Consider the following 27,476-nt stretch of genomic DNA (forward strand, 5'->3'; position numbering starts at 1 on the left):
TAACTCTAATTTTCCTAAGATTTCATTCACCTCTTTTACCTCTTTCTTGTTTATTTTTTGGTTTGATTTATCTAAATTTGATAGTGGTTGGTTCAAGTCTCCCACTAATATGGTTTTACTGTCTATTTCCTCCTCCAATTCTCCTAGTTTCTATATTAAAAATTTGGATGCTATGCCATTTGGTGCATACATGTTGATTAGTGATATTTCCTTATTGTCTATACTCCCTTTTAACAGAATATATTTACCTTCCCTATCCCTTTTGATCAGGTCTATTTTTGCTTTGGCTTTGTCAGATATCATGATTGCAACTCCTGCCTTCTTTCTATCAGTTGAGGCCCAAGAGGTCTTACTCCAACTTTTAATTCTAACCTTGTTAGTGTCAACCCACCTCATATGTGTTTCTTGAAGAGAACAAATGGTAGGGTTTTGGGTTCTAATCCAATCTGCTATTTGTCTATGTTTCATGGGTGAGTTCATCCCATTCACGTTCAAAGTTATGATTGTCATTTGTGGATTTGCTGGCATTTTGATATCTTTCCCTAGTTCTGACCTTTCTTCTTTTGTTATCTCCTTTTGAACCAGTGATTAATTTAGGTCAGTCCCCCTAGTCCCCTCCCTTGAGATGCTTCCCTTTCTAGCCCCTCCCTTTTTAAACTCCCTCCCCTGTTCCCCCTCCTTAATTTTCCTTTCTTTCTTGCCCTATTCGATAAGATAGAATTCAGGATCCCACTGGATCTAGATGTTCTTCCCTCTTAGATTTGATTTCACTGAGAGTAAGGTTTAAGTAATTCCACTTCATGCTCTCTTCCTCTCTTTCTCATATGAGAGTTCTTCCCCTTCCCTTCCCATTTGTATCTTTATATGGGAAAGTTTATTTTATTAAGTCCCCCCTATTTCTTGAAGTAAATATTAGTGTTATCGATGGTTCCCCCCTTTTCCTTTCTTTGCTTCCACTTTCCCCAAATCTTCTTAATGCCCCAATCTTTCCCTGTGTATGTTTCTTCTAACTACTCTTATGATGCATACAATTTTTGAGAGTTACACAAAACATTTTCCCCACATATTAATATATATAATTAAATGTAAATGTTGTCCATATAGAAGAGAGTTTGACTTAAAGAAAAAGATAAGATTGATCTCCTTTTCCCTTTCTTTCATATTTACCTTTTCATGTTTCTCTTGCTTTCTGTGCTTGGATATCAAATTTTCCACTAAGTTCTGGTCTTTTCTTAGCAAATGCTTGGAAATCTTCTATTTTGTTGAATGCCCGTACTTTCCCCTGGAAGTATATAGTCAGTTTTGCTGGGTAGTTGATTCTTGGTTGTAGACCAAGCTCTCTTGCCTTTCTAAATATTGTGTTCCATGCTTTGCGGTCTCTTAGTGTGTTAGCCGCTAAGTCGTGTGTGGTCCTTATGGGAGCCCCCCCCCCCCCCTATATCTGAAGCTCCTCTTCTTGGCTCCTTGTAGGATTTTCTCCTTTTTTTGGAAGCTCTTGAATTTGGCAATTACATTCCTAGGTGTTGTCTTTTGGGGATTTAGTATAGAGGGTGTTTTATGAACCCTTTCTATTTCTATTTTGCCCCCTTACTCCAGAACATGTGGGCAATTTTCTTTCATAATCTCCTGTAGAATAACATTGAGTTTATTGTTTATCTCTGGTTTTTCTGGGAGACCGATAATTCGGAGGTTGTCTCTTCTTCCTCTGTTTTCCAAGTTGGTGACCTTCTCAGTGAGATATTTTATGTTTTCTAATTCATTAATTTTTTGGCTTTGCTTTATTGATTCTTGCTGTTTTTTGATCTCACTTTTTTTCGAGTTGCATAATTCTGGTCGTTAGGGACTGGTTTTGCTTTTCAGCTTTGTCTGCCCTTCTATTGGATGCTTTGAGCTCTTTTTTCCAAATGAGTAGTCTTATATGTCACACTGCGGATTTCTTTCTCCCATTTTTCTTTCCAGGTTTCCATCTTTTGGGTAAGTTCCAGTTTGAGATCTTCCAGAGCTTGTTGATAGTTTCCATTTTGGGAGGCATGTTCTGATTTTTTTTTGGATTTCATCCTCATTCTGCTCTTTTCCTTAGGTACTTCCTCCATAAAAGTTTTCAATAGTCACCTTTTTCCCTTTTATCCTAGAGGCTTGATTTTGGGCCATGTGAGCCATCCCTTTGGTGGTTTTATTCCCCTTTCCTTTTTGGTCTGGCGTCTGGGTGATATGGGCGTGTTTTCTGTGAATTTAGGTTGCCTCAGACTAGTTCTTCCCAGCCTCCGAGGTTTCTTAGAGAGCTGGGCCCCTGATCACAGCCAAACTGCCCAGGTGTTCAGCTCTGCCCAGATAATCAGCACGTGGTCTGCCCCTGGTGTTTAGCTCTGCCCAGATGCTCAGCTCAACCACCCTGAGTATAGCTCCCTGGGCCCCCTTTGCTCAGCGCAGGATTCTCCCGTGTTTTTTCCTGGCAGTCCCCAGATCCCAAGGACCCTGGAGTGCCCCCCCCCAGATAGAGACATTCCCCACTCACTCGCTGTCCCAGTGAGAGCTCCAGTAGCTCACTCTGGTTTGATTGAGGAGGTGTGTGGGGGGGGGAGGGCGGCTCAGTTCACGTTTCTGTGCAAGCTTTCCCTCCTTCTTATTATAGTGTGGAAATGTTCAAACCCCACGTACCTTCACCTCTTTGGGATACTGGGGAGTCCTTGTGTTCCTCCAAAGGTGATTTTTATGCTCCTTTGATGTAATCTATTTTGTTTGGTGCCAGGGAGAGGAAGTGTGTGGCATCTAGATTGCAGCCATGATTACTGCGAGATGTTTCTATCTTTAATTTTCTGTCTCACTTTAATCCACATTCTTTGATGTCCTGTTCTATCTAGGTTTTGGTTACATTCTTCACCAATATTCATTTTAATAGCTTCATGTTGTAATTTGGATATCTGCTCATTTCCCCTTGTTTGATGTCTATCAGCTTTCTCTTTTGTTTCTGAAGCATCTTATGATCTTTAGATCAATAACAACAATAATAGCTGCCATTTATATAGTACTTTTATTTTTCCAAGCACTACATGTTGTACCACAGTGTTTACTCACAACAGCCATGTGAAATACTCTTTATTGTCTTTCTTTTTACAAAGGAGAAACTGAAACTAAGTATGTGATTTACTTACAGCCATATGGATAGTGTCTCTGACAGGATTTGAACTCAGATCTTCCTAATTAGAAGTCCTACTCTCCATACACTGTGTGCCCTAGCTGCCTCTAGGCTACTATAAAACACTACAAGCACTCCTGATCTAATCTTAACTGCTCACTATGTGAAGCAATGTAATATAGTAGAAAAATGTTGGACCTGGAGTTGACTGGCTACAAGATCAGTTTTAGATATTTATTAAGGGTTGGTTAAGTTTATTAATTATTGTTATTAAAATAGTTAAAGGAATTTTAAGGAATTGAAGAAATACAGGGTATAAGGAAGGTTTTGTAACAGGGAATGGAGGAGTTGAAGGGATAGAGGGAATATGGATGTCAGTGAGGTAAAAGGAGAGAGATACTTCCTGCTGAGGGACTTAATCTTTCAAAAAATGAGGTTTCTGAGAAATGGATTGACTATGATAGCCTGAGGGGAAGACTTCTCTATTGATTAATGTTGAAGATACCCCAGAGTAGGTAAGCACAGATGCTCCTGAGGGACAAGCCTCCCCCAGACCAAGGTCACCCAAAAGGGGTCCAAAAAGGACTGTTTATGGTTGAATGGCTATCCTTAGGTTCAGCTCCCTCTATGTTCCCCTGAAATGACAGTCCTCTTATCTGACTGTGGTTTATTTAAATAAAGATGAATTTTAATAACAAGTTTGTATTGGGGAGGTATCAGGGAAGAGAGAATTGGGATTTCCCAGATTGTGTTTGAGTCTCTCTCAGCTTTTGAGCTGAGGCCAGGCCTTTCAGGCTGGTGGAGGGTTTCTTTTATTCTTGTCTAAATTAATCTATGCTAGTTTTCTTAAGTTCAAAGTCTTTAGCAGTAGACAGCAAGAAGAAGAAAAGGTTTTGATCTTCAGAAGTGGTTGGGTTTATCTCTTTGGGCTGACACCCCTAAAGACTAGACTTAAAGTTCAAATGACTCCCCATAAATCCTTTTGTTCAATTGTCATGATTACAGGAATCCAGGTAGAGCACACAGTTGGGAAAATCAGGAATAGAGATACTTCATCCCGAGACAGGGAGAGAATGTTCTTTCCAGTCTGAGGGCCAGGAAAGAGAGAGCCCTTCAAGAGCAGTTATCACTCTCAAAGTCACCTGTCCCCCCACCCACTGTCCAATGCTGTCTATCAGTTTCACTCTAACCTTCCAACTGCTGTTTGCTCCAACTCAGTGGCAGAAAGTCCAGAGCTTGATTCAGTTTTCCTTTCCACATTATAAATTAACAAATTGTTTAAGGCTCAGTTCCCCTCTTCATCTCTAAAAGGTGTTTGAGAGTAGTCTTACTACCTACTTCACAAGGTTTGAATAATAACAATCATTTAAATAATGTTTTTTAAGTTTTATAAAGCATTTAAAATATTGTTTCATTTTTTCTTTGTAAAAATGGTAGAAAATGGCTAACAAGGATTAATTAATTTATCTAACATTTTACAACTGTAGGTGGAGCTTGATTTGAGCTCAGGCCTTCCTAATTAGCAGTATAGTAGTCCATCTACCATGAGACTTAGTTGTAACTTCAAACAGTTTGAGGAATATTCTTGTAAACCTAAAAGCTCTATATACATATGATTCACAAAGTCACAAAGAGTTGGACATTATTGAATGACTGGACAGTCTTTTGCAGGCTACAAGCAAATACATCAGATCTCTAACAGTTCTCATTTTTTAAAGATTGGTAGAAATGTGAGATTACAGTAGAAAGATAAATAAAATAATATAGTCCTTGACCTTTCAACATTAGAACAAGCAAATAATAGTACATACTCTTTAAATCTATATTTTTTTCCAAATATCTGCTACATTTAGGTTATATCTGCTTCCTTATTACAATAGATTGGCTGACTGATATATGATTGTTAAGCTGACTTTTTTTAGGCATTTAGGTGGCATTGTGGATAAAATGCTGAGCCCTGAGTAAAGAACTGATTTCAATTCCAGCCCCAGACACCTACTACTTGTATGCCTGTGTGACATTGAACAAATCTATTAAGCTCTATTTGCCTCAATGTTCTCATCTGTAAAGTGGAGAAAATAGTAGTGTCTACCTTGCAAGTTTATTTTGATTTGATTTAATCAAAGTCACTCATTTTACATTTTGTAAAATTGGTCTGAAATTCTCTTGCTTGGTCTTAAATTCCTTCCATTACCACAGATTTGACAGGAATACCATTCTATGTTTAACTAATTTATTTATGATTCCACTTTTCTTATTTGTCAGTTACCAATTCTGAATTTATCTTGGAATAGGGTGAAAGATGTTGATCTAAACCTAATCTCTCCCACACTGTTTTCCAATTTTCCCAGCAGTTTTTTTTTTTGCCAAATTGTGAGCTCTTATCCCAAAATCTGGAATCTTTGGGTTTATCAAACACTAGCTTACTGAGATCATTTATCCCTAGTCTTTTCCATTGATCCAACCTTTGGTCTCCTAGCCAGTACCATATCATCTTGATGACCATTGCTTTATAGTACACTTTAAGATCTGCTAGGTCCCTATCCTTCACATTTATTTTTTTCATTATTTCCCTTTTCAAGGTTATTTTTGAAGATCAAATAAGATAACATTTATAAAATGCTTAGTAGAGTGCCTGGTACACAGTGATTGCTATATAAATGTTTATTCCCTTCCCCTTTCTTATCATTTCTAAGTTCAAACCTAGAGCTCATTCTACTATATAATTCTGCTTCTCAGGACACACAAAAATAAATAAAAAAATATAATATTCATAATTTTATATCCCATTTAGCTTAATTATTTAGTGTCCATGACTCATTCTATCATCAGAGAGCAGGAGGTTCATTCAGTAGACTCTGGTTTCAACTTCTCATGCATCCAACTGAAACTTGAAAATTGGAGATTGAAGAAGGAAAGCAACACTGTTGATGGTGATCCTTGGCTCTTCTAAACACCTCTTTAAACATAAAATGGAAGAACTTGCCTTCAAACTTTCCAGTTCTAGTGGAGGTTGTGGTTATATCAATGGCCTCCTGTCCACTACTCAGGACTACATGGTCAAAGATGGAGGACAGAGCAGCTGAATTGACAGATCACTTTGTTTTGAATATTTTCAGGTGCTCAAGTGTTTTAAAGTAAAAAAGCATGGCTGTATTGGGTTTTTGATGCAGCTACAAACCTTGTCTTATCTTGAGTTGTCTGAATGTTATTAATCTGCCTTGTGGGCATCTTAATATTCTCCATCACTTCTCCAGACTTTGCATTTTACTGGTTGAGCTCCCCATTTTCATGACCAGCAATGATACACACCCCCAAGGTACCCATGCAACACTTGTGATCCTAGCATCAGAATTACAGGTGATTTTTTATAGAAGATTCATTGCTTTCTATCTGGCTAGGGTACGATAGGTCAAAGAATTGACAAAGCTCTGGTACCCAATTTGCTTGTCTATGGAGAATATGATGCTGTTGCCCCTAAAATCAAAGTCACTGCACTAGCACCACACACCATGAGAGCAATATGAGGGACTGAGAGGGAAAAGCTGGACTAAGCCTTCAGGGCACCAAAAGTCAATTTAAACAAAAAAAAAAAGAGAAATTTACATTAAAACAAACAACTCAAAAAAAAAAAACTTAGGTGAAGTACAATGATAAATGTTAGTATGATAATAATAGTATGATAATAAAATATTAGGACTTAGACCTTTTTCTCATCAGCTGATAAATGACATCAAGCAGTGTATTTGAAAAGGTATATGTATAGGTGTTCAATAGGTAGTATCTTTGAATCAAAACAATGTTAACATATTATAAAAGACATTCATAATCCTAAGAAATTTAACATGAAATGTGGCATATATAAAATATGGTAAAGGAGAACCCTTTAAACATTGTAAACAAAGGGACACAATTATTTTAGCTAATAAATGGACAATCATACATGATAAAGATCAAGCATGGAAATACTCTACATGACACTCAGAATAATCACCTGTACAATGGCAATAGTAATTATACCTATCTCACAAGACTATTTTGTAATCAAAGAGATAAAGTATATGAAATGTTTTATAAATCTTAAGTTGATTGATAAATATCCATTCCTTTATACTTAGTTTCTTCAGCAGGCATTATTACTTTATACAGGCCTTCCTATGATTTTTTTTTCATAGCCTTCCCATCTTAGTTCACAGTTAGATTCCTTTACTCTCATTTAACTTAGTTTGTTCAGCATTCCCTAGCAATAGTCCATGCATTTTACCATTAAATCAAGATTTAGAATAAGGATCCTTCAGAGTTTACTTATATGAGCTACATATTTAATTTAAACCTTTTGGGTTTGCTTATCTCAGTCAGTCAATAAACATTTATTAAACAAAAAATGATATAGGCACTGTGCTGAGTGCTGGGAGTACAAAGGAAGGCAAAAGTCAGCTCTGGCCCTTGAAGAGATCACAGTGGTATGCAAAAAAGCTGTAAAATGATGCAGTTGGATAGATCATCTGTAAGGATTATTTTTGTTCTAAATTCAGTAATCCAAAACAATGGCATATGTTGCATGGTGATAGCCCCTAGTCCTTTCCATTAATACTCCTAACCTTGAACTAAAATGAGAACTTGATAGAGAAATACATTAGGTTGAAAGATCATGTTCTTCCTTATATGTTTTCTTAATATATTTTGCTCAACATATAAGAGGATCTTTCACAAAATATAGTAAATGATTTTGAGTGAATTTTTTGCTAGTAGTTGATATGTTTATTTTATTTTGTTGGACAAGTCTCCTTCTACTATCTGAGGGAGATGCAGGCACCTTTCCAATAAGACTGACAGAACAATCCCCTACTTGTCTGACACATCTCAAGTAAAGATCAAACCAGTATGTATCAGGTATTCTTATCAGAGTCTAGGACTCTATCCATCCTTGCTGCTATCTCATTAGGACTGACATTCCTCTTGCCTAGTAGAAAATACCATTTCTGTGTCTCTTTGATCTCTTCAAGTTCAATTCTTAAAACCGTTCAGAGAACTTGTCTCTTATTTATTTAAAGATGCTAGAATTTAGTCTAAATTTACTTAGTGTTATGGGAAACAGAATCATGACAGCATTGAGAATAAACTCTAAAGTGCCAGTCTTTTCCCTATTGCCTTGAATTTGGAGGAGTTTAAAAGTTACATATTACAACAAATTTCAGATTTCAACTGTTGTGATTTAGGACCCATGACTATGACCTCCATAATCAAATTAATTGGTCACATCCCTTTGAACAAAGGCAGCAACAGTGGTTAATTAAACTGCAAAAATATGTTCATGGATTTACTTCAGCATATTAACTTTTATTGAAGACTGAAATCATCCCAAAATTACTTACAATTTTACCATTATATTCATTCCACTAAAATAATTGTCTTGACAAAGCAAATTATTGGGAAATCTAGATTAAGATAAATTATTATTAAATAAGGTAGTTAAATATTCTGGAATTTGGGAACATATTTCTTACACTGAATTAAGAAATCATTTAAACTTTATTTTCCCTATAACTAATATACTACTTGTGCTCAACTCTAAAGTTAATCATTTAAATGCTTACAATTTAAAATGACCTTTTTAAAAAAATAATGGTTCTAAATGACATTTTCTATATTTTCATTTATATATAATAGGACTTTGATGCATCCATTGGAGACACAAAAGTAGAAGATGCCAAGATCTGCTTCTGGGAGAATTCTATGTTCCCTAACCAAACGAGTGGGAATAGTCTTTTTCATTAGCTATAAAACAAGAACAGTCTATATTTTTAAAACTACTGATTGGAAAACTTTCCTGTATTTCTGGCTGTGTTCTGGAGATTGACGTTGCTATTTACCCACAGTGCAGCCACCATGATCTGAACTGGATATGAGCAAGGGTTACCTCATCCCTCTTTTCAAGCCCTGTTGCCCCCGAAAATCTTGATTATAGTTTTTGGTCTGTTTCATTTGTCCTTTTTAAACTTCAGTGTAGGTGATAGAGTATCCGGACCTAGGAGGTAAAGTCACAGCAACATTGGGAGATAAAATTCTAGGCCAAACATAACTGACAATCCTTCAAGAAGCCCTGAGAAGCCAGAATACCAAGATTAGTCATTTTGAAACTTGGTGGAACCTGAGTATAAGAGCACTGAGCTAAATTGTAAGCCTGATCCCCACATTCCCTTTAGACTTAGGTAATGTAGGAGGGATTATGCCCTCCTTTGGGGGGAGGATATTGTATATTGAGGGAGATGATTGGGAGAGATGGTTGTATATTTGTTCTTTTCATACATTTTAAGTAAGTTTTCCTTTTTAAAAATTAATTTGACTATTAGATAGCTAAACAGGATTTGTATGAAAGGGACCTCTAAATTGAGGAATTATAATCAATGGGGCCAAGAGACAAGGTAGACTAGGGAACCCCTGAATACTTTTGTGGATACTTGAAGATCCTAGGGTGGAATATAATATATCTGGACCTCAGATTGTGGGGCCCAGAATAATCATGATTTCATATATGAATATTTAATAACCCTCTTTACCTGAGGAACAATTTCCTGGAGATACTTTATGGTTTCATGAAAAACTGCAGTCTTAGGAGAGTTAAGTAAAGGCAATGGATAGGTGTATAATGGTTATGCATATTGCAAGATATCTCAAATGATAAGTTACTAGTGAAAAAAACATTAAGGATATCATCAAAGTGATGTTTGACTAGCAATAGACCAATCATATAACACAAAACCAGGAAAAATTGGTGGAGCTTTGTAAAGAAGTAAAATTTGGCTTGAAATCTATAAAAGTTTATGGAAGAATCTAGAAATAGAATAGGCTGCATTGGGAGGCCATGAGTTCACTGTCTTCAAAGGTTTTCAAATGGAGGCTTTATTATACTTGCCAGTTATGCTAAGTAAAGGATTTTGATTCACTTATGAGGAAAGTAGATGGTTGGTGAGTTCTGAATTTTCAGCTATCAAATTCATTAAATCCATGGCTCTGAAGGTAAAGATACCTGATGGATAATCCGTGTCCTCTACTGTTAGAGTTGAGCTTATTATCACTTAGTTTCAAAAGATCTTGAATATGGCATTCTGCATATATTATACATATTTCCTATGAAGGAATATACCATGGGCATGAATAGGAGCTCTCCTTTATAAGAAAAAAAAATGGAAAGATCATAATGGCATTGTTAGGAGTACATAGATGAGTGAGATCAAAGATCTACTCAAGTATCTATGCATTTGTTTATAATGGCTGGCAGGATTATTTTATTTGCTTATCAGTGGTTCAAAATATTCACACACCAATGTCTAAACTACAGCATCACCCGTATTAAATGTACACTAAGGCTTGTGACTATTTACAATGTATTTGACCTTTGCTTAAAAGAAGTTACCGGGTATCAGTTTGCAACATGACAGTCTGTTCACCATAGTCTGCCAGCATTCTAATGATACAAAGAGAAAAATTAGGGAGCATCTATCACATTGAAGGTCGGATACAATGTTTGATGAATTTGTGGAATGAAAAAATGACACACAGATAGTGGGTGGGGTGGCAAACTGCATTGTAAGACGTAATACTTCCAATGAGATCCCATAATAATTTGAGTGTTATTTTTTGTTGCCATTGAGAATGTCACGCATCCTTGGGTTCGTTGGGTACACAGAGAGCCTTACTCTGAATACCAAAATATTATCCCATTTCCCCTAAATTGGTAAAATTGTTATCTTAAAAGTTTTCTACACTTTTTTGACTTGAGAAAATATTTGTGTGTATGTATATAAAAGTATGTATGTGAACTGTATAAATATAGCTATATATGCACATGTGAATTTTCAGAAGGAAAATGAGAACTGATGAAATTTAAAATAAAACAAAACAAAATAAGACCTGGATATTTGAGGAGGAAATGTAAAGAACAGCAGTGACAGGAGCTATGTAGATGAGAAGTGAAAGTGGTGAAGGGGTATGGTCTGTTTAGGGTGACTACAGGACAGCTAGCACATGGTTGAGAGTATATATGTTACTGGAGAGTTTTTTTTGCCTCTAAACTTTCTTCACTGACTGTTGAACTTCTAGGTTCTCATTGTTCCCTAGCAAAATTAGCCTTCTGTTTTTATTCACAACTTACTTTAGATCATAACCATGTTGGGGAAATAAAAGGATGACCCCAGGGCACCAGAACTTAGAGGCCATCAGTAGCACTCATATTTATTCAGTAGTAGTCTCTCGGTAACCAAAGATAACAATTGTCTTTGTGCATTTTCATCTATGGTGTATAGATGAGTGTGCACAAAGACACTTGTGCGTGAAAGAGATTTAAGTGGAAAAGTCGGTGCACAGAAACAGTCCCACTCTCTTGGCATTGGAAGCCTGGGTCCAGTGGCACGAAAAATAGTTACACCTGGAGACTTCCTCAGCTGCATTGGATGGCCTTGTTGTCTTTTGTGCTCCAACACGCCCTAAGCACTCCACAGTGCCTTGCTGCGTCGCCATCTCAGCCGTTGAACCTTCTTATTGGTTTCTTCCGTCTGTTCAGCCATAGAAGTCTTCACATGCTAGGTGAGCAAAGCCTTGGTTCACCAGGGGTTCACGACGACCCGATGGCTACCCTCACAAGGTTTAGCTGGCCTGTTGAAGCCATTGCCCGGGGTGTGGCCGCTGCCGCATGCTAGCAGCTACTGGGAGCCACAAGTGAGAGCTGGGTGTCAGGTGAGGGTCAGAGGCTGGAGAGCTGCCCTAGAATGGCCCAACAAGCCCTCCATACCAGAGACATTACCCCTCCCTGAGCACCCCATACACCATACATTTATTCAGTAGCATAGAAAGAAAGACCAAGAAATAGCAAGAACTTTATTTAACCTAGGAAGCTTCAGAATTTTATACTTTCTCTCTAGCAGTCTTCCCATGAGGCTGGGCATTCTCTAGCTTCCTAGTTTTCTTCCAGAATATTCTTTGCTAAAGGTGTATTGGCAAATCTGCTGCCACAGATTTTTTTGTTTGTTTCTAGGAGTCCTTCCTTCTTCACAAACTACTTTCTTTCTTGAAAATTTGATATGAGGGTGCATTTTGAGCTTCACACCCTGAGGTTGTGTTGTGATACTTGCCTCAGGTGCCAAAACTGCTAACTAAACTGAAGATTGTGTCTGTTCTAGAAACTCTACACACAGGTAAGTGAATCAAGGAGATAATGTTGTTTCCCTCATGAGTAAATGGAATGGAATAATCTAGAGATGTAATATTATCCAACTAAAGCTCATTTTGTTTTTAATCTGAAAAGTTACATGAATATATCTATTATGTTTTAATAAATCCTATATTATCTCTCCATCTTTCTACCTCTTTCTTTTTATTTCCATATGTTGAGTTTCTAAACATAAATATATGTTTGCATTTTCTTAGAATGTACATGTTAATAGTATATAACAAAAGCTTTAAAAAATACGGCAGCAGATGTGGTATACTGGCGGTTGATAGTAATACCAAATTTGTCAAGATCTCTAAGCTCCAAATGTTTTCCTTAGTCATCTATATTATTTAAAATCTAAAAAATTAGTCATATTTGTATTAATTCATCAAAGACACCCATTAATATGACATATCAACTTTTTAGGTAAGAGTCTTAGGAGTTAACATCAGAATAAGATAGCCTTGAACAGATTGGAGTGAAAGAGAGTAAGAAAGTGATAAAGAAACAATATGAGAAAAGGGGAAGAAGAAACATAGAAACAAGAGAAGCATTTTAAAATATAATTCACAATTTGGTTTAGGTTAATCCTGACTAAAGGAAATATGCTCTAAATCTCAGAAAAAGTTACTTTTGGAACTATGATTTAACACACACACACACACACACACACACACACATATATGTTACTGACAGTTTTGGCAAAGAAACAAAGCATGAATGGAAATAGAACTTGAACTTAGCAATCTTTCCTATCAGCAATCCTGTTGCCAAGTTTCATTTTGACAGACTAGCACAGGGAATGTGGCACTAGTGATTTCTCCATTAACTTTGTAGGGTGTAAAAATAGGATTTCAGTCTACAAAACTGTATGTCAATCTGATATTTTTAAATGAGCACAAAATTCACTTCAAATATGTTCAAATTATGACATCTATTCAAATCCTAAATTATAGCTGTAGACTTTCACATAAACACAAATTTTTGATTGGCATGATGACTTAATTAGTAGACTAACTATAAAAAGTATACAGATGCATTTTACTCTTTCTGAAACTATTATTTTTTGTTATGAAATTATACTTTTATTCTAGTCTAACAAATTGATATTAAATGCTTCTTCATATCAAAGCACTTTTATCTCTATAAAATCATCCTGTATTATAAGAATAAGAAAATGAATTATATTATAATTAAATGAATATGTTTATCATTTATATTTTCCTAAAATAGGTTTTCATTGGGAGACAAATTATCTTACTAATATTGAGAAGTAACTTTTATAGTTCATCTAAAATGAATGCATACCACTACAACAAATTCTTTGACAGGGAAAAAATTCATATCTGTAAATAGGCAGTAAATTTTTAAAAAGAAAGTTTTCAAGGGCAGGTGATTGTTTCTATCACCAGCCCCTCTTTTCTTTGATACATCTTTAAGATTGTTTTGAAATAGAGAAAAGAGCACTGGACTTGAAGTCTGTAGCCTTGAAATTGAATCCATTCACAGCATTGATAAATGACTATTGGAAAGTCAAATACCTCTTTGATTCTGTTTCATCATTTTTAAAATAAAAAATTTAATACTTCTACTTCCCATTTCACAAAGTTGTTCTGAGAAAAATGGTTATAATTGTCAGTTATTGTTATGTAGTTTTGTGATTTTCTTGCTGTAGGCACTCTCATAATTAACATAAATCAAAACTTTTGATTTTGGAGAGTCTTTAGTTATTCTGGCTAAAAAAAAAAATCAATACCCCGTGATCTGCACTATAGATAAGAGCTTCTCTTAGGCTGACCAACAGATGATTAATATAAACTACTGTTATTCTTGAACCATCTTCACCCAAATTTAAAAAATATTAGGCAAACACTAGGTGCCAAGTAATATACTAGGTACTAGGGATAAATAAATGAATAAAGGATTGAGTGAATAATCAATAAATAGATTAATGAAAGAATGAATGAAGCATTTCCCTCTTCTCAAGGAGCTCAAGTTCTATCAGTGGAAAGAACAGCAGAAGCATCATATCTGACATTTATTTATTAAGGCTACTATATGACAGGTATTGTGAGTTCTTCCCCATAAAGCTTTTATCTTTGGATTTGGAACATAGGTTGCTATGGTCACTTACTACTGTATTTTGATTAATTTAACTATTCCATTGATCCACATCTCTATTTTTTAGCCAGTACCAGATGATTTTGATGATCACTATTTTATAATACATTTTGAGATCTGGTTTGGCCAGGCCTTTATGTTTTACATTTTTTTCATGAATCCCCTTTATATTCTTGACCTTTCCTTCTTCCAGATAACTTTTGTTATTATCTTTCCTAGCTCTATGAAATTATTTTGGGGACTTTGATTGATATGTCACTGAATAGGTAAATTAATTTAGGTAAGTTTTTTTTTTATTATATTGGCCTATTCATGAGCAATTACATTTTTCTAATTGTTTAAGCTTGACTTTATTTGTGTGGAAAGTGTTTTATAATCATGTTTATGTGGTTCCTGGGTTTATTTTGGTAAATAGAGCCTTCTGCTCCCACAGTATTTTATATTTTCTCTGGTTATTTTAAATGGAATTTCTCTATCTCTTGCTGTTCAACTTTGTTGCTATTTTGCTAAAGGTTTTAGTTGTTTCTATTAGTTTTCTCATTGAGTCTATGGCAGTCTATATTAAACCACTGTATCACATGCAAAGAATGATAACTTTATTCCCTCATTGCCTATCCTAATTCCTTCAATTTGTTTTTCTTCTCTTATTGCTATAGCTAGCATTTTATTACAGTATTAAATATTAGATTATAATTATTTATATTTATATTATATGTTACAATATATTATATATACTATATTATTATATATTTTTATAAATATTATGATATTTATATTATAATTAGATTTATAAAAATATAAAATTATAATGGGCATCTTTGCTTTACTCCCAATCTTATTGGGAAAGGTTATAGCATAGCACTCCCTGGGTTACCCTTCCTTCTCACTGTAGTGAAACATGTCTCTCCTGCTTTCCTTTGTTTTGAGAAAATTTATTTTCTTTTTTTTTTGTATGTGTGGAGGGTTTGGGTAAGCAGAACATCTTTTACTCTACCATCTCAGTTCCTAATATGCAACTCTAGAAAACTTTTTCTTACAGAGGTTAAATGTCTGACCCCAGACTTAAACTCAATTTGTCCTGACTCCAAGTCTAGTGCTCTATCAATTTTACCATTATCAGAACAACAAGTTTTTATATGTTTATACAAAATCAATAAACAAGGTTTGTGAAAGTCATTAGCCACTAAGGGGAAAGTAAAAGAAGCCTATTGGAATAGGTGATGTTAAATTGAGCTTTGAGGGAAGGTCCAAAGTCCAGGGTAACAAGGTGAAGACAGATTGTATTTCATGGAGGCATGGAGAATAATCTCTCTATAGTCATAGAATGAGGGAGTCAAATGTGGTGTCTGAAGAATGACAAGATAATTTGACCAGAACAGTTTGGTCTAGAGCTGATGAGAGACTGAATTAACATGACGAGTTGTGAGCAGAGAAGAGCCTATGGAAGAAATAGGAAGGCACCGTGGACATTATTTGGCAACTGACTATGTCACACAGGTCAGTTTGAAGAATCTAGAATTATTCCAAAGTAGCCAAACTGGATGCCTACATATAAGGATGATGATAAGTTATTTTTTGAACATTCATATAAAACCCTTAGCATTTAATAAAGTTAGATCCAAATAAATTAAGATTGATGCAGATTACAATCTTCCAATGTCTTTTGATCCTTTGTGGTTCATCTCCTATCAAAAATTTGCCATGGGGAGGGTGAAACCAATGTGCTAGAGGAATTCCTCACTTTGCTCTGACATCAAAGGGTGCTTATGGCATATTCTGGCTAACTAGAACCACTTTTCTCTTCCCACGATTTTCTTAATCATTAAAAATAAAGTTGTAGTATTTAAATTTGTCAATTGAACTGTTTTCTTATCTTGCTATTTTCACTGCCCATCATTGTTACCGCTTCCCTTTCTAGTTTACTTTTTCTTTATTTCTTTTTTAAGGTTGTTTTTGAGGGTGTTGTTGATTCAGTTCATTAATTTTCTCCAGTAATTTATTTGTTTGAATAGACAATTGTCAAAAGTGTGTCTCAGAGGATTACTACTGCTATATTACATAGATGCTTAGCATATATAATATATAATAGAGCCATAACTCCTATCTAGATATATGCCTATATATCTCTAGATACAGTTGTATTCTTAATCTCTTCTCTGTCTCTGTCTCTCTTCATTTATCTATCTCTCTCCTTCTTGTACTGTTCCATGAACCATGAAATTATAATCTCAAGGGAATAGAAGAATAGTAATAATCTAAATAGCAAATAGAAGCATGCATGGTGGTAGGGAGGGTAGTTAAGGGTATCTTTATGAAATTTAGTGTTCTCAGGCATGACATGTGTAACATATATAAGAAGTAGAATTTAAGTTTTTATGATATATATATGCAAGATTAGAAAAAGAGGTTGGTCAACTATGTATCAAGAATGAGTGACAGCATTCTTGCAGCACTGGAATTTCAATATTTATTAGATCCATGATCTTATCTACTTGGGTGCTACATGTATGTTGTATAATGGCATGTAGCCTTTTTCAAGTCTTATTCATGTCTTCTTATCCTGTGCTATTCTTGTTTGTTTCTTTATAAAGATGTTCCTTATATAAATCATCTATACATATATAGATATTCCATCAAATGTAAATTCACTCTGTCTTCCTCAAAGTTTCAAATTATTCCCAACATAGTACATATTGACTACAATCAGTCAACATACTTTAAGTGCTTCATGAGAACTGTGCTACAGGGAGATTAAATAAACAGCTCTTGCTCTCAAGGAGCTAACATTACAATGGGAGAAGCAACATGCAGGTATATTAACGATATAAAAAAAATCTGTACAAGTAGGCTTTACGAATGACAATGTATTTATAAGCTGGGGGTTGGTGAGAATTAAAAAGATATCACATGTGGAATGTAATACTTGAGCTGAGCCAGGGATTCCCAAAAGTAGAGATGAGTAATGAGAATATTCAACGTCTGGAAAATAGCCATTGTCAGAGCACAAAGATAAGTGATGGATCATCATGTTTTTCATTTCTTTAATTAAATCTTTTATCCAGGATTTTACGCATATGCCCTTGATGGCAATGATAAACCTCGTGTATGCCCCAACATATATAATTCCATTATAGTTATTTGATTTTTGAAAACTATGTTTTAATGTTCTATGAAATTCATTGGACAATGCTTCCATTAAAGGAATTTTGTATTTGAGTAGTTTATACTTACTGGCACCTCTAAGATAAGACCAGAAGAAAGGCTTCCAATATATTAGTAGATGCTGTATTGAAGATTTATAGAAAGATATTGAAAATAATCACATAAGCTTTGGAGGCTTAGATCACTTTTGACCTACAATATATAACGATGAAATCATTGGTCCATTTACAGAAAAAAAAATATCTGATTTGTTTAAATGAAACTAATATTAAATTACTCATCATTATTTTAAAGCCTATATTTACAACTTTATTTTTGTAAAATTTACTGGAAAAGAGAATAGTGAGATAGAAAGATTTGCACGTGCATGTTCCCTAATATAAATTGAGCACATCTCACTTTACATTAAAAAAATTACCCTATGTAAAAATTCTGGTCAATTGTTTTGAGAGTATAACTGCTAAAATAGAAATAAGAATGATACCCTGTCAAGGCCAAGGCCAAGTATACAGACATTTCCTCTTTGATTCTTAAATCTTTGCTCCTATAGTGCTAAAATTTGCTTTGGGAATTTACTCTTTGTTTCCAATCTCTTGAGATAAGTAAGGAAATTGTCCTTCTTCTCTGGCCACCAAGACTGAGTTCTAATAAGAAGCCGGAACTTCTCATTACTTGAGAAAAATGAACACCAATGTTCTTTCTTTTTAGTACTGCTCTGATTTCTCTCCTTGACTTGGTACTGTTTCCAAGTTCTTTTTTTTTTTTACTCAAATATTTTTAAACTAATTTCTACTTGTTTCTGAACTAATAGCCTCAGTGGGAGAGCTCGTGGACCTTCAGTCACAAAGAGTTCTTAAGTAACTATTCCCTTCATGTAACTCTGACAGAGACCCCAAATTGGAGAAAAGAAAGAAGAAAATGAGTTTTTGTTTATTGATGCCTGATTTGGGTGAATAAACACGTATCTAATTACACAAGGATAACTTTTCTTACATTTTACTTTAAAATGAACTCAAACTAAAGAAAATGCCAAGAAGATTGTGATAATTGCTATTTCCTCCCCATTGTTAATCTCTCTTTTTTTATCTTAACAACATATTCTCTTAACAACTTAATTTAAAACATAGAAAATTCATGCTTCATATTCTATATTTTAATCCTTTCATGTTTAAGGCAGATCAACTCATTTGTCATACATTCAAATAAACTCCTTAAAGATGATAAGAATTTTAAAAAGAGGTTTTGTGCAGAAATCTATAACTGTTTAAACTTTTGACTGCATTTGAAGTGTTTATTTTTGCCAGTAACTATATGATTCCAACTGGTTACATGTAATTAACCTTCATTCTTCAAGCCCATGTTCTTCTGTTAGCATAATTTATTAAAAAATGTAATCTCCATTTCTCTAATGCCAATTAAAAAGGTCAGAGACACAGGCCAATGTTACTCAGTGTCAAGAAAAGCCCTGTTGCCTAAGGAATACACAAACCTGCTTTTACTGATTAGGATTCTCAGTTCCCTTTCCCTTTCAATCTTTTGGGTAAGACATTTGCTTTTAGCCATCTTATTTTAAATAAGTTGCTGCTTGAGAATCCATTACATGCATGATCTTTATTCCAAAATATTCCCAAGAATAGGCATTGAGTAAACATATACATGTATCCTTAAATGTATTTATATATATATATACACATATATATATTTAAATTCATGTAAACACATATATTAACTTTTCTGGGAAGTTAAAATACAAAAATTAAATTAAACTGTGTACTTTTACTAAGAATGAAAATGACAATGAATTTTTTCTCAAGGTTAGCAACAGAATTCCTTTTAATTAAAGTGATGGTCATTATTAATATTAATCAATACTCTGATAAAAAAGTATGACCACTAAATATTACATAACACTTTAACATTTATTTGCAAGGTAGTTTGAATATCTTCTTTGCTACACCTAGCAACACTGTTAGAGTGACAAGAAATTATTATACCAGAGTAAAGAAACCAAGGAAGGGTATGCTGATGGATGTTTAAGAAAAAGACTAGAGAAAAACATGTAAGCAGACACACTTTATATTTAATTTAATTATTATTTTCTCCATCATTTTCTTAAATTTAGACAATGAATGAAACAATAAGCTACACCCTGATTTGTAGTGCTTATAAATTTCCTAGGTATAAATGCTCACCTGAAAATTTAACAATAAGCTTTCAGGTCAGCTAGTTCCAGCATGTCCCTGAATCTATGGCTTGGATAGGTTAAATATGTTACCTGCAGTGAACAAACTAGGAAGTATCAAAGACAGGATTTTAACACAATAATATCCTAACTCCAAATCCCATACAATGTGTATTAGCTATTTATTGCGGTATGTACATTAGCAGAGACAAAGTGAAAAAAAGAGATTATATCTAGAGTGAGAAGTTTTAGTACCTTGATAAGAGAATATTTGTCAATTTAATATAACTGAAATTGTAGTGAAACCTAAGTTAGTATGTTAATAAGATAATTTGTCAAACTAGTATAACCAAATATGTTTTTTTTAATCTTCCACTTTCTGATTGAGCTGTTTTGTAGGGGTTTTTGTATTGCTTCCCCCCCCCATCCCAATAGCCTTGTGGAGTATGATCTATTAAGCAATATTTGTGTATGCATTTTTAAATAACTTGTAAACATGTGGAACTTCCAATAAGGGAGATAATCAATGAAAAAATCTGACAGATAAGTCTATCTAATTTTGGAGTAAATTACCAATAAAAATAAAGAGTAAACAAATTAGGAACATCTATACCTAAAACTCCAAAAAAAAAAAGCCTGACAAAGTTCCTAATAGAGTTTTCATGCTTTTTATTTATTTATTGCACTAGGATTTTCTCCTGTGTTCCCACACTTGCATTTTTTTTTGTATCAAGGGCAGTGCTGATGGGTTGATGGAGATTACAGACACTTGATATAGCATCCCACCTCCTTCCTCTGTTGCCTTTAATTTTGCTGATTTGTGTGTAACTTAGATTTATTGGAACATGCCCAGTTTGCCTAATCTGGCAAATCTTCCTCCTTTGTAACATGTTCAGATTGCCCAACATGGAGGTCTCTGAGATTGTCACTCTTTTGATCCCAGTTCATTCACAGTAGAGGCATTATGAACTGAACCTGAGAGTAAAGAATTCCTTCCCCTGCTCTCCCCACTATTATCCCAGCTTTGAGAAATAGGGCATATAGGTTTCTGTTTGGTGATGTTTGTCCTCAGTTTCAGGTGTTGGGAGCCATGATGAGCTTGGAGCCAAGATGGTATTGCCAGCTAACCCAGAAGGAGATCTCTCAGAAGCCAGGGCACCTGGAACTTGAGCCTGAGGAAGGTTAAGGATTTGGAACTGAGACTGGGCTCTCTAGGAATATAGCTAAAGTGTGACCCCAATCTCTTTTACTTTCAGTGGCTGATGGGAGGATTATGTCTCCCATGTGATGGGGAGTAACTTTTGTAAACTAAGGTAGACCAGAATCTATAAATAAATCTGGCAGCTTTATTATTCACTTTATATGAAAATCTGGGAAGTTCACAATTTCCTTCTTTAGTAATATTTATGTAGACACTGTTTGAATAGATTTGAAATTCAATTTTAGCTGTTTTTAGTTGAAGTATTTTCTGAATTTTTAGGATAAATAGTATTAAGAAGGAAGCTGAAAAAAGAGAGAAATGTCTCAACCGATTTGGATGGAGGTTGATGGGCTGCTCATTTTGCCTGGAATCAAATTGAGTGAACCAAGTTAGAACAGGTGCAGATGTTCAGAGTTAACCCATCAAGGTAGTTCAGGAAAGACCAGCTGGTAAATAGGAGTATGAGATACGCTTGGGAAAGTGGCAAGGACCAAGATCTGAAGGGAATAGACTTGACCAGGAATTAAAAAGGTGAGTAGGTAATGGTCAAATAGCCACAGTTGAGGCTGGTTGAAAATGATATGGTCAAGCTGAAGGAAAAATAATATGTTCCAAAATGAGACAAGAAAAAGATGAGATATTACAAGGAGACAGCAGTTCAGTATGATTGATAAGGAGCAGCAGGCATTGTGAGCAAGCCACAGAGACTTCCCAGACCCTTCTGTCCAACTGCAAAATGAAAAAAAAATAATCATCATAAGAGCATATGTTAATATAGCTCTTTCAAGCTTATAATATGCTTTTTTCTTTCTGTAAGTATTCACATAAATGCATGAGTATATTTACATATACATAAAACAAAGCAAAAACAAACAAAAATCCTGAACTAGTCAGTGGAGTTAAAACTATTACCATTTTATAGCTTAGGAACACAGACCCAGGAAGGAAACTTATTGAATACCCCTTTATTTACTGCTTTTTTTTCTTTAATAGAGGGGTTTTATGGAGCACTCAACTAAAAACACTGAATTTGGTGTCACTACAGTCCTTGTTACTGGGAAAGCAAAGTTAATTTAATTTTTCTTTCTTGAAAAAGGCAACTAGGTGGAACAGTGGATAGAGTAATGGACTCATGAAAACTATTTAAATTATGCCCATAGACATTTGATGCTGTGCTCCAGTGTCACTGGCTTCCTTGCTTGAACATCACATTTCATCTCCCAACTCTGGGTGTTTTGTTTGTATCTTTTATCCTTGGCCTGTCCTCCCCTCCATTTGTGGAATACTCTTCCTCCCCTCCTCTGCCTCTGCCTCTGCCTCTTAGATACCATGGTTTTCATTTAGTCTCATTTGAAGTTTGATTTTCTGCAACCAACCTGATCTTTAGTTTCAATGCCTTCTCTCTGAGGTTACTCTCAAAATTTTCCTGTGTACGTTTTGTCTCTACATTATTGTTTACATTTTGTTAACTCGGAAAAAACACAGAATTACCAAGTAGTCAAAAAATCCAGTCTTTAATGAGGAATAAGGAATAGGTTCATTATTCTGGCCACCACACAGAGTCATAAGCTAAATACCACACAGAACCAAAGACTCTGGGAAACTTATCCCTAGGAGAAGTACTAACTCCTCTGGGAGAAGATACATCTCTTAGTGCCAACTCCTCTGCTGGGAGAGAACACTGTGCTAAGTGTCAACTCCTAAGGGATACTGAACCTGAGAGTCTCTTCATACCCTTTTGGGAAGCCTACAGAGACTAACCACAAACAGATAATTAAAACTCTTTGCAGTCAATAGGGATGGCATTAGGGAAAGATCAGCTGTAACAAATAAAAGGCAAAGATCAAACTAAGAAACTGGGCTTCATGAGAGGAAAACTTTCATCCAATAGAGAAGCCTTCAAAACAAAAAGGTGCTTAACATCCAAACCAAAAGAGGTGTGCTTAGTACTGGGATTTCTCAAAAGTAAGGGTAAACTGAGTCATCCAAAAATCCATGTTGACAATATCATCCCTTCCATTATGCTTTGAACCTGACAAATGCAGATTATTATTTTTTTTTCTTCCATCTACCCCTCCCACCCCAGAATTTAGCACAGTGCCTGTCCCATGTGGGTGCTTAAAAATGCTAGTTGATTAAATGACTGGCCTTTATGCCTAGAATCTGTTTTACTTTTTACCTGGCTTCTGAAACTATATTGTCTTCACTTCTAGCTTCTAGACATTCCCATCTCAGGATTATTTCCATGCCAAGACATTTTCTTTCATTCCTCACCTTGTTTTGACTCTGTCAGTACTGGCTTCCAGCTCTGTCTATGTGATTTATTGCTGTCCATGATCCCAGACTACTTAGACATAGAAAAACAATTTCTCATTTAATGACATGCCTGAAATTAATGAATGAGGTATATGAGCAAGAAAATCTCAGACAAGAAGTTCTATGGTTTTAGCTGCTAGGGCAAGAGCTGGTTTAGAGGTGTATGATTCATAGTTTTGAAGACAACAGAAATATTTTCCAAGTAGGATGTTAAGCTTCTTCCAAGATCACACTAAAACATAAAATTGTTGAGCTGGTAGTAGTCTTCAATAATAATTTATTCAGTCCCAAAACTCTCTTCCAAATTGGTAGGCAAGAGGATATGTTTACTATGAACAAAAGAATCTACCTAGTTTTCTGTTTCAAATTCAGTGTATATATGTGGCCCACACTTAGTAAAATTCCTGGTTCATAGCAAATGTTATATCCCTATATTCATGAATTCTAAAATTTCTTTGATTTCATTATAATCATTTTATCCTTCCCATGTTTCCCTCTTATGAACCCTAACCAACCCTGTCTTTATTTCGCACAATGACCTCTGTTCTCTCTACCCCTCAGGTCTTTCTTGGACCAATACCCCTGTACTTATTGGTCATCTTCCTTTGATATCTTGACCCTTAGGTAAATCTCCTTTACACTATCCTCCATGCACTGATTTCCTTTCATCTTTATCTTATCACCAATGATGCCTCACTAGGTTTTAATTCTGGATTACTCTCTAGAACATTACAGCTCCCTTTTCTCCAAATATTGTTGAAAAGCTGGAGGAAAGTCCTAAACTGTGCTTACTTGGCTGCTTTGCAGAAAGTTGCCGGAACAACACATCACTCTGTCTCAAATCTCTATGCCTTTGCACCCAACATTCACCATTTCTAGATTGTTCAGCAGTCTCCATATCTCTTAGTTTCTCTAAATCCCTTTAACAACTAAAACTCCTCCATCTGAAATGTGTTCTTTTTCTTTTTCTTAGTCTTCCCATCTTCCCTCTCCTCCTCACCCCACCAGCTCCAGTTGCTAATGGCTTCCCCTTTCACATTCTATTCAAGTACTCTGCATATATATTGCCTCTAAACACATTCTTCCCTCCATCAAAATGAATAGCTCTGGACATTAAGAAAGGGTTTTTAGTTTAATTTGTTTTGTTTTTCTTTGTGTTCCTAGTGTTTGACTCAAAGTAGACAATAGTAAAGCTGAAGTAAATGTGTGTGTGTGTTCCCTGATGGACTGAATAATTTACTCAGAATATTTACTTTCCTTCAAGACACAGGTTAAAAGCATTAGATGTCTTCCCTCTGCTGATACTAATGTATAATTGAAATTCTGTTATCCTAAAAAAGAACTACATTTCTCTGGGGGCCCACTGATTTCCTGTCATTATGTACTTCCTGTAGAAAGAGGATACTAGTGAGTAGGTGGTCCTCTTGGGTATCTTTCTTGGGATTGCAGCCAGCATGGAGGTGGTGGTAAGCTAAATGTGAGGACTTTGTAATGGGCTAATCAGCCATGGGCATGTGCTCTTTATTTTGTATCCTCTTTATTTCTTGATTACTAATGATCATTAATCTAAAAAAAAAACATTTTTATTATTGACATTAATTTTAATTTTTACACTAATATTCCCCTTTAAATCTATTTTTGTACATATAATACATATATAAACATTCTATCTCTATGTATATTTTATATATGTATATATACATATACAAATAGTTAAGTTCTTTGCCCCACCTAACAAGTAAACTCTTTGAGGTCAGAGACAATTTCACTTTTGTTTATGCATCTCTATTATCTAATTTTGGAGCTGGGATACAAAAAGAAGTTCATCATTGTCAGTGGATTGATTGGTCACTTGAATGCTGGAAGAGCTACCACCATTTTCAGCTCCTAAAGCTCATTGCCAAAAAGAAGGGTAGGTTGGGATCAACCTACACTCAAGTTAATAAATTTTTAACAGACATTTTATAGGCATATATATGTGCATGTATATTCATTTGCATATATATATATATATGTATGTATACAATTAAAGAAGGCATATATTATGAAAAGTCCTGGCTTATGGAACCAGAAAGGGCTGGTAAATTTATCTTAGCTCCTTGCCCATGTTTAAGCTCTTTAATGCAATAGTCAAAGTCTCAGACTTAATGAAGAATTGTCTTGGGCTCTTGGTAAATACTTTCTATATTATCTAAAGGGATATTCTTTCCAGGGAAGTAGTGCCCAGTCAGAGTTCAGTCACACAAGAAAGGATACTACTAAGTTAAAACTGGCCTGAAATAGATTTTGAAAAATAATTTGGATAGGGATAAAACTGTGGAATATCTTCAGTCTTCTAAGTGATCATTGTGAAGTTAATATACTATGCAGCTTACTTCATCTATTTCTTGCTTGTGGAAGAGCTATTAAAGTTTTTAAAGTCATAGCCACTTCTATGAAAGTGTAATAAAGGTGTTATTTGCAATAGACCTGAGAACTAGTTTTTATATTGTTCTGCAAGTAACTAATTAATTGACCATAATTTATCTAAACTCCCTGTGCCTCAGTTTCTTCTGCCCCCTCCTTTATATTCTATCTACTTTGCATGTATTTTGTATGTATCTGCAAACTTGAATGTCCTCAATTAGAATATAAATTCTTTAAGGGCAAGGATTGCTTGTTTTTGTTGTTGTAACCCTGATTCCTAGCATAAAGCTTTACCCATACTAGTTCTTTAATAAGTGCTTATAGATTCAGTAGTACTTTGATCTTCAATTAATATAAATGTATGCCTTCATTCATTTATGCAAATATTCCTTCCATTAGGCATGAGATTCACAGAAATATTTTCATTCTAAATCAGGGTATGGTCTTGGAAGGATCAGGTTGATGGTAAAATAACAGTATAGCTTGAAAAATTCAAGTGATTATATGGTTAGCTGCAAAAACAGTTACATTCTGAATTCCATTCTTATCTGCCAATATTTTATTGTAACGATTCTTATGAAGAATATTTCTAAATTTTTTCAATGCATATTCATACTTTCAGTAAATATTGCATAGAAATAACTTACTTTAAAGGAGAAAAAAGTAACCCGTACCTTCCATCTTAGAATCAATATTTATTATTGGTTCCAAAGCAGAAGTCATAAGGGGTAGGCAATTGGGGTTAAGTTAGCACACAGATAATAAGTGTCTGAGGCCAGATTTGAACCAAGGATTTCCATCTCTAGGGCTAGTTCTCTATCCACTAAGCTACCCAGCTGTCCCTGGTAACTTGCTTTAAAAAAAAAAATATACACACACACACACACACACACACACACACACACACACACACACACATATATATATCCTATAGTGCAATATAATTGTGACTATGAATATCAATTTTCTTTGGAGAGTACTGAATAAATTTAATTTCCTCAAGGCATATCATATAATTGTTGTTTTATGCAGTCCCAGATACAAACTTGATATTTTATGTTGTGACTCCATCTTCTTACAGTGTTATACAAACATTGCTATTGTTAAAGGGAAAATACTATGCTTGTACTTTGCCCTGATGAAAAAGACAAAACAAAATGAAAAAATTAAAAGGAGTTTATTTTTTAAAAATCAAGGCAGACAACTGGTCATTAGGGACCAACTCTAGACATTTGAACTGGGGCTTTTAATGACCATCTTTCATAATAAAAAAGAAAATCCTGAAAGGTCCACATCTCTGAAAGGGGCTAGTCCACTGTGTTTTAGCTCCTTTCCCATTGCCTCATGAAAGAGAAATAAGATTACAAGTAAAGGGAATGGGATTTAAGCCTACTTGATTATTTGGTGATGAACAGGGGAAGAATGGGATCAAAATTAAGACAAAATTCAGACAAAAATCATCAGACTTGCTGATGCCCCTCCCAAATGATTGATCAACACTGCAGAAGACAGGATGGTGTGAAAGAATGGGAACTACTAAGTAAATTTTAGTTCTATCAATATAAATTCCTTTTTTGTTGTTCAGTTTTATTTATGATGCCCTGGATCATATCATGCCAATATTGACCTTGGATTTTCGTGGCAAGGAATCTAGAGTGGTTTGTCATTTCCCTCTACAGAAGATGGAGGCAAACAATTTAAGCTTAGGGTCACACAGCTAGTATGTTTCTAAGACTGGATT

General features: G+C 35.0%; 1 pseudogene; it reads right to left on the reverse strand.

Moving 5' to 3' along the window:
* Positions 1-6,000: 6,000 nt before the first annotated feature.
* Positions 6,001-24,227, reverse strand: LOC100619613 (eukaryotic translation initiation factor 3 subunit I-like; annotated as a pseudogene).
* Positions 24,228-27,476: the final 3,249 nt, after the last annotated feature.

The sequence above is a fragment of the Monodelphis domestica genome, chromosome 2 (genome assembly GCF_027887165.1).
Source record: "Monodelphis domestica isolate mMonDom1 chromosome 2, mMonDom1.pri, whole genome shotgun sequence".
Taxonomy (NCBI): domain Eukaryota; kingdom Metazoa; phylum Chordata; class Mammalia; order Didelphimorphia; family Didelphidae; genus Monodelphis; species Monodelphis domestica.